Genomic DNA, 12,126 nt, shown 5'->3' on the forward strand with positions numbered 1-12,126 from the left:
CCCCCACTTGTATGCATGTGCTCTCTCTCTCTAAAATAAATAAATAAATCTTTAAAAAAGAAAAATAAATAAAAATAAAAATCCAGTCTCAGCCTAAAGTACTAAGGAGGCATATACAGAAAAGGTATATAGAGTAAGGCATTCAAATATTTTAGTCAAATGTGAGCTACTTTTTGAGAAATGAGGAAAAAAGTATAATAATAATTATGCTTATAATAGCTAATTATGTGACAGGCACTGTTGGAATATGTATTCATTCATTTAATCTTTAAAGAACCCTGGGAGAAAAAAAAAAAAAAAGGCATCCTGGGAGACAAGTACTCATTCTCATTTTACAGATAAGGAACAGAAGTACCCAGAGTTGCCTAAGATCTTGCTGCTTTAAGTGGCAGAGCCAGGATTCAAACCTAAGTAGGTAGACTCACTACAGAGCTATATCCTTAACCTCCAAGGCATAACATATAATCCTCAAAATGTTTATATTTATATCTGGAACACAGACCCTCCCTCATTAACACACCTTTTTCAGGCATCCTACCTTCGCCACTTTGGTTCCCCAGTAGCAGCCCAGAATTCAGCCAGCAATGGAAAAAAGAGGAAGTGCTCACTCCAATAATCCACAATATGTGAGCCATGTACAGATCATGGAGAAGAAACTGTGCCTTAAAGAGCTTCTAACAACTCCTTGCAGTTTAGAGGCCACCAACTACAAACATCTTGTCTAAGAAAACTTGGTACAATCTGACACTGGTGGGCACAGACTAAATTTTCAATAAATTCTCATTGAGCAAAGCAATACATACATCTCCCAACTATTCAGCCACCAGACCTGACGTTTATTTCTGTTCTACGATGCCAATGCTGCTCAGGGGGCAAAGGTGCTATGAAGACAATGCTGCTGATCAAAGTGAATACAGCTGCACAAAGTACATGGCATGGCAAGTATACAAGGAAGTACACAATCTTAATAATTGCTAGACCTCTTGTCCCCCTGGCTGAATTTTCAGTCTCTGGGCCTGTGGTAATTTGCATGGTTGCTTTATAAATACAGAATCAGTAAAACACTGTTGCTCCGCAGAGAAGCAGAACATCGCCTGGGAATTGGGAGTCCTGAGTCTCAGTCCTGGTAACCAGCTCTGAGGGTCATTCATAGTCTCTGTGTATCAGTTTTCTCATGACACAGGCCCTGCTATTTCCGGACACTATTATAAAATCGTCCCAAAATAATAAAGACTACAGGCCAGCCTAGTGAAAATGGAGTAAGTTTTAGAGCCTGAGAGACCCAAGTTTAAATCCCAGCTCTGTCACTCACTAGCTGTGTGATCATGGGCACATTACTTGCCCTCCCTGAACATAGTTTCTAGATCTACCGAGAAGGGTTAATAGTAAGCCCTCTTAAGATGCTCAGATAATTAAATGAGCTAATTATGTAAAGCATCTGGCACATATTGGTGCTAAATAAATGGTAACTATTGTGCTTGCTTCCCAGCCATTATTTCTCAGGGTAGTCTTATATAAATTAGAAACATCCTGAAGTCTTTGACAGTGATTTTTTTTTAAATTCCTACAGCATCTAGCACAGAACTGACCATGTGGATGGTGACTAGCAACAGCAACACAAGTACTAGCACTAGATCCTGCCACTACTAGTACTAGGAGCACTAGCAGCAGGAGGACCGGCCACAGCAGCAGCAGCGGCAGTTACTGTCAGAGCAGCAGGTAGTGGGCAACAATAACAGCAATAGAAGACGAAAAGAAGAAGTATGGGGGAGGGGGAAGGGGGAGGGGAAGGAGGGGGAGGAGGAGGGGGAGTGGGAGAGGACGGGAGATGAAGGCAGGAGAGGAGGAGGAGGGGAAGGGGGAAGAGGAGGAGAAGGGAGAGGAGGAGGAGGGGGAGGAGAAGGAGATGAAGGTGGGGGAGGAGGAGGGGGAGGGGAAGAGGAGGGGGAGATGAAGGAAGGGGGAGGAAGAGGGGGAGAAGGAGGAGGGGAGGAGGGGGAGTGGAGGATGGGGAGGAGGGGGGAGGAGGGGGAGGGGAGAAGGGGGAGGAGGAAGAGGGGAGGAGGGGGAGGAGGGGGAGGAGGAAGAGGGGAGGAGGGGGAGGAAGGGGAGGAGGAGGAGGAGAAGGGCAGCAGCAATAACAGCAGCAACAAGTTCAATGCTCTCCTCGCCTGTTCTTTCTTATATTATGGATTATCTATCCCTCTACCAAGAAGATAAAGTCTCCCATGCAAATAAGCACTGCTCTATCGGCATTGGGTCAGTAAGAAATTGGACAAACCCTGCTAGCTGAGGAAGCTCAAATGTTAAGGGATGTTAAATTCTCCATACTAGTTTCTCCATACTAGTCCTGTAAGTGGTCATCTCCATTGGTATTAGATGCAGCAGCTTTATGACACTATCAAAAGGAGAAGATACTAATGAAAGAAGCTGGCAGAAGTTTGAACAGAGCAGTGACATTGATTCATTCAGTACTTAAAAAGAAAAGAATTCTGGGCACTTTGATATCAAACTTTAACCTAGGTCAGAACTTTCTTCTCTGCCCCTCAAAACTCCCAAATCTTAAGAGACTACAATCCTCCAGGTTCAATGTCATGCTTCAGGAGTCAGGCAAAGAACACAAAGGCCCAGATAACTAGCTGCAAGAGAGGTCAACATTGGTCCTGGGTACCCTGGAGAAAATGACAGAGATTGGGAGAATGACCAGAGGGAAGCCAAGAAAATAAACTTAAAACACCTGATGGGTTCCTCTACCCATCCTCACAAGCAAGAGTTTCTTTCTGTGGTAAAGATTTTAACCTTTGTCTGAGAAAGTAACCAAGAGCACAGATGGGCTGGAATTTCCTCTTCTACTACATTCCTTTTTCTGTGCATGGTTTCTCTTGGGGAACATGGAGTAGAAAGTTTATTTAATAATATGTACATGGGTATATGTTTAAAAAGAAAACAACCACATAGAGCCAAACATGGGTAAAGCTTAACCATGAACCACACATAAAGAAACACTCTTTCAATAACAGCAGTTCCAAAGGGGAAAGACATATCCTCTAGTTAGCAAATACATGTATGAAAATACTACCACACCCATCCAAATAACACACATACAAAACTCAGAACAGCCAAAGAAACAGAGCACACCAAAATGACAACACACAGTAAAGCAAACATCCTAATGGAATAACTTAAAGGAATTAAAATAAGATATAATAAAGAAGACTCTGACTTACCACTACTGGATAGTATTTTTATTAATGTGCAGATGAGGAACAAAAATCTGCCTTCTGAGAATAGTCAGAAATCCTGTCTTCTGTACAGGCCTGATGAGCTCCCCACAACCCAGCGTTTTCCTCTTTCCTCAGCAATAGGAATTCAGAGGTCACAAAGAAGGTTCCATTTGGCTGAACCTCAAGGGGAGGAGCAGTTCTACTCAGAGCTCTCTGAGCAGATAAGACAATGGCTAGAAAGCTTGGGTCTCTCCCACTCTGCAGGCAACATACATGGGTAGTGATCTTGGGGATGGTGCTGGAAGAAACTGTCCTCAGAGCAAAATCTGTCATCGTTATCTCATTACCAGGTCCCCAAGGTCAGTCAGGACTCACAGGTCTTAAAACTTCCCTTGGCTCCTCCAGGAACGGGTTTCCTGATTCTAGATTCCTAACTTCACCAAGTTCAGTATTTGCCAACAGTGGGCCTCAGCTAGGTAATGGAAAAATACAGACTCTGGTGACATCAAAAGGTTGTGTACTAGCAAATATCCACCAAATGGGGCTGAGAGTGAGCCAGAATGAATACGTACGTATAAGAATCTGAGTTAGTAGTTTTGTTTTCAATCTAGTAACATGTCATAGTCAGCTTCATTGGTGGCAGAGACTTCCTCATCCCTTTGGTCTCAAAGGCAGCAGAAGCCCCCAGAAAGCTGGGGGCAGGTAGTGGCAGGGCAGACAAAATGGAGGAACCTAGCAGAAGTGGAAGCAGAAGCAACACAGGGGGTGGGAAGAGGGAGAACTATGCCCCACCTCCACCATGAATTTCCACTAGTTATCTGAATGATGAGATTTGCAGTTACTTACTAGCTTAGGCTCCAACAGAGTGCTCATCCCTAAAATAGACCTAATGGTAACGCACCAAACATTCTGTAAACTCTAAAGCACTACATAAATGTTCCTTGTTATCTTTATTATTATTACCAAAAAGATAATACCCAGACTCAACCATTTGGAAATTATATTTTACTCTTATTTGTTGTTTTTAAGCTATTAATGGTCCAGGCAGTTTCTTCATTGAACTTTAAAACACTTATTAGTCATGTCAAATATTCTCCATAGAAATCCTAGACCAATCAATAGATGAGGATGGCAGGACAAAAAACACTTTTAAAAAGTTTGTCTTTCTCTTCAAGAAACATACTTTCCATTACTAAAGAAAACAATTACCACCCAGCTTGAGGTATTTATATTTGGTTGACTTTACCAATATTCAAGGCTATTCCAAGCAACCAGGAGTCAGTTTTTTCATTATAGCTATACGACCTGGAGGGTTACCTGAACATTTCTGGCAGTTTTAGGATACTTTTAGTTTTTTCCTTTATTCCAGCCATCATCATTCATAAATACAGAGGTCTAGCCTCAGAGACTAAAAATATTGCAGTATGTGATCCGGTACCAGACTCAGGTGGCGTAAGTATAAGGTGAGTTCTGGCCATTCCTAAGATTTTCCAAGCCTTGATGGGTAAAATCTGAAGGGAAGGGGTAGTGGAAGGGAGGCTGCCATTTAAGTGCTGAAAGCAATTCTATCTGTCCAGATACAAGGAATTGAATTCCCTTTGGGGTAGGCAGATCCTTTGTTTTGGGGGGAAAAAAAAAATCAAAATGCATCCTTGGTTACACCTACCAACTTTTTTTAAAGAATAATGTGAAATTATGTAAATCTTTCAAATTTAAAATATAAGAGGGGGGGAAAGATGGCGGAGGAGTAGGGGACCCTATTTCAACTGGTCCCCGGAATTGAGCTGGATATCTACCAGACCACTCTGAGCACCCAGGAAACCAGCCTGAGACGCAAGAAGATCTGGATCTCTACAAACAGAATATTGCAGGCGGTTGGTTTCGGGGTATGAAGCAGGGAGCCGTGATTCCGGGCAGGTATTAGAGGATAAAGGGCGGTGGGAGGGTGCCTGGACGTGGGGATCCTACACCACCAGTGAGCGACAGCGTGGCGCGCTGCGGATGGGGCGCAGACTGGCCGACCGGTAGTGGCGGGGAAAGGACTTTAGGGCAGCCCCTGGGACAGAAACCCAGAGCAGCAGGGTCGAGCATGCGAACTGGGAGCGGCTGGCGGTTTTAGAAGCACAAAGGGCAGAGACATGCCCCGACCTGGAGGCAGGACTGGGAGCGCTGCAGAGGGGCGCACAACCCAGGACGCTGCAGTTTATAGCAGCACAGACAGAAACGGAGACGGTGTGGCCTGGAGAGCTCACTGAAGAACAGACTGTGCTCTCTGCTCTGAGGCAGAGGGTTGGAAACGGTCTCTTCTGCTCTGATTCGCGGAAGAGACGCGGAAAGCCGCCAGGGAAAGCCGCCAGAGAACAAAAGCCCCAAAAACTGATTCCCGCTGAGCCCATCCCCCACCACAGGGGGGCAGGGCAACTCCCCCACCCACAACAGGGTTGCCTGAGTAACAGCGCGGCAGGCCCCTCCCGCAGAAGACAGGCTGGGAAAACAAGAGGCCAGCAGCCCTAAGGTCCCAAGAAAACAGGTGCCTCTTGCTTGGGTTCTGGTCAATAATTTGGACTCTATACATTCCCTCAAACACCCATCAACAGAATGACTAGGAGGAGGAGCCCCAAAAACAGAAAAGACTCAGAGGATTTACAAATGGATGCAGATATAACCAAGATGTCGGAGATGGAATTCAGGCTAGCAATTGTGAAGACAATGGCTGGAATGGAGAAATCAATTAATGGCAACATAGAGTCTCTAAGGGCAGAAATGAAAGGTGAATTGGCAGAACTTAAAAATGCTATCAATGAAGACTGCCAAAATAGCTCAGTGGGAGAGCGTTAGACTGAAAAAAATGCTATCAATGAGATCCAATCCAATCTAGATAATCTAACAGCTACAGCTAAGGTAACTGAGGCAGAAGAACGAATAAGCGACCTGGAAGACAATATAATAGATAAAAAGGGAAAAGAGGAGGCCAGGGAAAAACAACTCAGAATCCATGAAAATAGAATCAGAGAAATAAGTGACACCATGAAGCATTCCAATGTCAGAATAATTGGAATCCCGGAGGGAGTGGAGAGAGAGAGAGGACTAGAACATGTATTTGTAAATACATCTGTATTTGTAATAGTAAAACTTGCAAATCTTAGAACCAAGGAAACCATCTTAAGGGCAGTTAGGGGGAAAAGAGTCCTTACGTACAGAGGGAGGAACATCAGAATAACGTCAGACCTATCCACAGAGACCTGGCAAGCCAGAAAGGCCTGGCAAGACATATTCAGAGTACTAAATGAGAAGAACATGCAGCCAAGAATACTTTATCTGGCAAGGCTTTCATTTAGAATGGATGGAGAGATGCAGAGCTTCCATGACCGCAGAAGCTGAAAGAATATGTGACCACTAAGCCGGCCCTGCAAGAAATATTAAGGGGGGTTCTATAAAAGGAGAAAGACCCCAAGAGTAATCTACAACAGAAATTTACAGGGACAATCTATAAAAACAACGTCTTCACAGGCAACATGATGACAATTAATTCATATCTTTCAATAATCACTCTCAACGTGAATTGCCTAAATGCTCCCATAAAACGGCACAGGGTTGCAGATTGGATAAAAAGACAGGACCCATCCATGTGCTGTCTACAAGAGACTCATTTTGAACCTAAAGATACATCCAGACTGAAAGTGAAGGGATGGAGATCCATCTTCCATGCCAGCGGACCTCAAAAGAAAGCTGGGGTAGCAATTCTTATATCAGACAAATTAGATTTTAAACTAAAGTCTGTAATAAGAGACACAGAAGGACACTATATCATTCTTAAAGGGTCTATCCAACAAGAAGATCTAACAATTGTAAATATCTATGCCCCCAACATGGGAGCAGCCATCTACATAAGCCAACTGTTAACCAGAATAAAGAGTCATATTGATAACAATACGTTAATTGTAGGAGACCTCAATACTCCACTCTCAGCAATGGACAGATCATCTAAGCAGAAAATCAACAAGGAAACAAGAGCTTTGAATGATACATTGGATCAGATGGACCTCATAGATATTTACAGAACATTCCACCCTAAAACAACAGAATACTCATTCTTCTCGAGCGCACATGGAACTTTCTCCAGAATAGACCACATACTGGGTCACAAATCAGGTCTCAACCGATACCAAAAGACTGAGATTATTCCCTGCATATTCTCAGACCACAATGCTTTAAAACTGGAACTCAATCACAAGAAAAAATTTGGCAGAAATTCAAACACTTGGAAGCTAAAGACCACTCTGCTCAAGAATGTTTGGGTCAACCAGGAAATCAAAGAAGAACTTAAACAATTCAGGGAAATCAATGAGAACGAAAACACATCGGTCCAAAACCTATGGGATACTGCAAAGTCAGTCCTAAGGGGGAAATACATAGCCATCCAAGCCTCACTCAAAAAAATAGAAAAATCCCGAATTCACCAACTAACTCTACACCTTAAAGAACTAGAGAAAAAGCAACAAACGATGCCTAAGCCACGCATGAGAAGAGAATTAAAATTAGAGCAGAGATCAATGAATTAGAAACCAGAAACACAGTAGATCAGATCAATGAAACTAGAAGTTGGTTGTTTGAAAGAATTAATAAGATCGATAAACCACTGGCCAGACTTATCCAAAAGAAAAGAGAAAGGACCCAAATTAATAAAATTATGAATGAAAGGGGAGAGATCACGACTAACACCAAGGAAATAGAAACAATTATTAGAAATTATTATCAACAACTATATGCCAATAAACTGAGCAATCTGGATGAAATGGAGGCCTTCCTGGAAACTGATAAGCTGCCAAGACTGAAACAGGAAGAAATTGACAACCTGAATAGGCCAATAACCAGTAACGAATTGAAGCAGTGATCAAAAACCTCCCAAAAAACAAGAGTCCAGGGCCTGATGGATTCCCTGGGGAATTCTACCAAACATTCAAAGAAGAAATAATACCTATTCTACTGAAGCTGTTTCAAAAAATAGAAACAGAAGGAAAATTTCCAAACTCATTCTATGAGGCCAGCATTACCTTAATCCCCAAACCAGGCAAAGACCCCATCAAAAAGGAGAATTTCAGACCGATATGCCTGATGAATATGGATTCCAAAATCCTCAACAAAATCCTAGCTAATAGGATCCAACAATACATTAAAAGGATCATCCACCACGACCAAGTGGGATTTATCCCCGGGATGCAAGGGTGGTTCAACATTCGCAAATCAATCAATGTGATAGAACACATTAATAAGAGGAGGGAGAAGAACCATATGGTCCTCTCAACTGATGCAGAAAAAGCATTTGACAAAATACAACATCCTTTCCTGATTAAAACTCTCCAGAGTATAGGGATAGAGGGAACATTCCTCAAGTTCATAAAATCCATCTATGAAAAACCCACAGCGAATATCATCCTCAATGGGGAAAAGCTGAGAGCCTTTCCCTTAAGATCAGGAACACGTCAAGGGTGCCCACTCTCACCACTATTGTTCAACATAGTGCTAGAAGTCCTAGCAACAGCAATCAGACAACAAACAGAAATAAAAGGTATTCAAATTGGCAAAGAAGAAGTCAAACTCTCTCTTTTTGCAGACGACATGATACTTTATGTGGAAAACCCAAAAGACTCCACCCCCAAATTACTAGAACTCATCTAGCAATTCAGTAATGTGGCAGGATACAAAATCAATGCACAGAAATCAGTTGCTTTCTTATACACTAACAACGCAACTGTAGAAAGAGAAATTAGAGAAATGATTCCATTTACAATAGCACCAAAAACCATAAGATACCTCGGAATAAACCTAACCAAAGAGGTAAAGGAGCTATACTCTAGGAACTACAAAACACTTATGAAAGAAATTGAAGAAGACACAAAAAGATGGAAAAATATTCCATGCTCATGGATTGGAAGAATAAACATTGTTAAAATGTCTATGCTACCCAGAGCAATCTATACCTTCAATGCCATCCCGATCAAAATTCCAATGACATTTTTCAAAGTGCTGGAACAATCCTAAAATTTGTATGGAATCAGAAAAGACCCCGAATCGCCAAGGAGATGTTGAAAAAGAAAAACAAAGCTGGGGGCATCACGTTGCCCGATTTCAAGCTATATTACAAAGCAGTAATCACCAAGACAGCATGGTACTGGCACAAAAACACACATACAGATCAATGGAACAGAATAGAGAACCCAGATATGGACCCTCAACTCCATGGTCAAATAATCTTTGACAAAGGAAAAAACACGCAATGGAAAAAAGACAGTCTCTTCAATAAGTGGTGCTGGGAAAATTGGACAGCCACATGCAGAAGAATGAAACTCAACCATTCTCTAACACCATTCACAAAGATAAACTCAAAGTGGATGAAAGGCCTCAATGTGAGACAGTCCTAGAGGAGAACATAGGCAGTAACCTCTTTGACATTGGCCACAGCAACTTCTTTCAAGATACATCTACAAAAGCTAGTGAAACAAAAGCAAAAATGAACTTTTGGGACTTCATCAAGATAAAAAGCTTCTGCACAGCAAAGGAAACAGTCAACAAAACAAAGAGGCAACCCACAGAATGGGAGAAGATATTTGCAAATGACACTACAGATAAAGGGCTGGTATCCAAGATCTATAAAGAACTTCTCAAACTCAACACCCAAAAAACAAATAATCAAGTCAAAAAGTGGGCAGAAGAGATGAACAGACACTTCTCTGAAGAGGACATACAAATGGCTAACAGACACATGAAAAAATGTTCATCATCATTAGCCATCAGGGAAATCCAAATCAAAACCACATTGAGATACCACCTTACACCAGTTAGAATGGCAAAAACGGACAGGGCAAGAAACAACAAATGTTGGAGAGATTGTGGAGAAAGGGGAACCCTCTTACACTGTTGGTGGGAATGCAAGTTGGTACAGCCACTTTGGAAAACAGTGTGGAGGTTCCTCAAAAATTTAAAAATAGAGCTACCCTATGACCCAGCAATTGCACTCCTGGGTATTTACCCCAAAGACACAGATGTAGTGAAAAGAAGGGCCATAGGCACCCCAATGTTCATAGCAGCAATGTCCGCAATAGCAAAACTGTGGGAAGAGCCGAGATGCCCTTCAACAGATGAATGGATAAAGAAGATGCGGTCCATATATACAATGGAATATTACTCAGCCATCAGAAAGGATGAATACCCAACTTTTACCTCAACATGGATGGGACTGGAGGAGATTATGCTAAGTGAAATAAGTCAAGCAGAGAAAGTCAATTATCATATGGTTTCACTTATTTGTGGAACATAAGGAATAGCATGGAGGACACTAAGAGAAGGAAGGGAAAAATGAGGGGGGATGGAATTGGAGGGAGAGATGAACCATGAGAGACTATGGACTCTGAGAAACAAACAGGGTTTTAGAGGGGAGGTGGGAGGGGGGATTGATTAGCCCAGTGATGGGTATTAAGGAGGGCACGTACTGCATGAAGCACTGGGTGTTATACGAAAACAATGGACCGTGGATCACCACATCAAAAACTAATGATGTATTGTATGGTGACTAACATAACATAATAAAAATTTTTTAAAAATTTTAAATATAAGTATCTGTTTGGTGGAGAAGATTTTCATTTTGGGTTGAGCTTGAAATAGTCTTTAGAGACACTTTTATCTTTTTTTCAGACAGGAGCTATCTAAGGATAAGGTTCCCCTAAAGGGAGTGGATAGTCCCAATCCTTGGATGAGACAGAGACTTGGACAAAAAAAAAAAAAAAAATAGGGACTGAGAAAGCCTTAGACTGGGAGCAGAGGAATTTCATTCACTTTCCAGGTCTTGGGGGAGGTATGCTTAGATTCTTATGAGTAGACATACTCTGAACACTTTAGGGTATGGTTAACTGGCCTCTGCCATACAAAAGTATGCAGGAAAACTAGGAAGATGGACAATAGAAAGGCCCCTGAAGGTACCATAGAGCTACAGATTCTGAAGTTAGCAACACTGCTATGGACTGAATTGTGTCCCCCCAAAATTAATATATTGAAGCCATAATCCTCAATGTGACTATATTTGGAAATAGAGCCTATAAGGAGGTAATTAAGGTTAAAAGATATCAGGGGGGAGTGCTTATTGGACAGGATTAATGTACTTATAAGAAGAAATACCAGAGGGCGCCTGGGTGGCTCTGATGGTTAAGCGTCTGCCTTCGGCTCAGGTCATGATCCCAGGGTCCTGGGATTGAGTCCCACATCGGGCTCCCGGCTCAGCGGAGAACCTGCTTCTCCCTCTGACCCTCTCCCCTCTCATGCTGTTTCTCTCTTGCTCGCTCTCTAAAAAATAAATAAAATCTTAAAAAAAAAAAAAAAAGAAGAAGAAATACCAGAAAGTTTGCTTGCTCTCTCTCCACCATGTGTACACACAAGAAGGAAGCTATGTGTAAATCAGGAAGAGAGCTCTCACCAGGAACACAATTGGTCAGCACCTTAATCTTGGACTTCCCAGCCTCCAGAACGGTGAGAAAATAAATCTGTTGTTTAAGCCACCTAATCTATAGTATTTTATTATGGCAATCTGAGTCAACCAAGACACACACCTAGTAACTGTTTCAGCATTCTTCTGGTATTGTATTTTTCTTTCATTATTCCTCTACCTGAAGTAGTCTTATTAAACCTGACAGTCTAGCAGATCTTCCTAGTATTTGAATGCCTAGTATACTCCAGGCACTGTGCTAGGCAAAGGAAAACAATGATGAATAAGATAGACATAGTCACTACCCTTATGAGTGGTCTAGAGAGAAAGATAATAAACAAATAAATATATGGAAAATTCATGACAGTTGTGACAAGCTCTATCTTGCACATATGAGAGCATAAGGCAGTCTCTGCCATGCTGTAC

General features: G+C 42.0%; 1 long non-coding RNA gene across 3 annotated transcripts in view; it reads right to left on the reverse strand.

The window, feature by feature from the left end:
* Positions 1–12,126, reverse strand: part of LOC118002909 — a 197,579-nt gene that overhangs the window by 119,524 nt on the left and 65,929 nt on the right. Inside the window, exon 1 of one of the 3 annotated variants that reach the window (XR_004677217.1) lies at positions 3,228–3,512. The exons of the other annotated variants lie outside the window; for them this stretch is intronic. This is a non-coding gene — a long non-coding RNA (uncharacterized LOC118002909). Of the gene's footprint in view, positions 1–3,227; positions 3,513–12,126 lie in introns of those variants that run through there. 3 annotated transcript variants of the gene reach the window in all.

This window comes from Mirounga leonina, unplaced genomic scaffold (assembly GCF_011800145.1).
Source record: "Mirounga leonina isolate KUSES-001 unplaced genomic scaffold, KU_Mleo_1.0 Mir_86, whole genome shotgun sequence".
NCBI lineage: Eukaryota > Metazoa > Chordata > Mammalia > Carnivora > Phocidae > Mirounga > Mirounga leonina.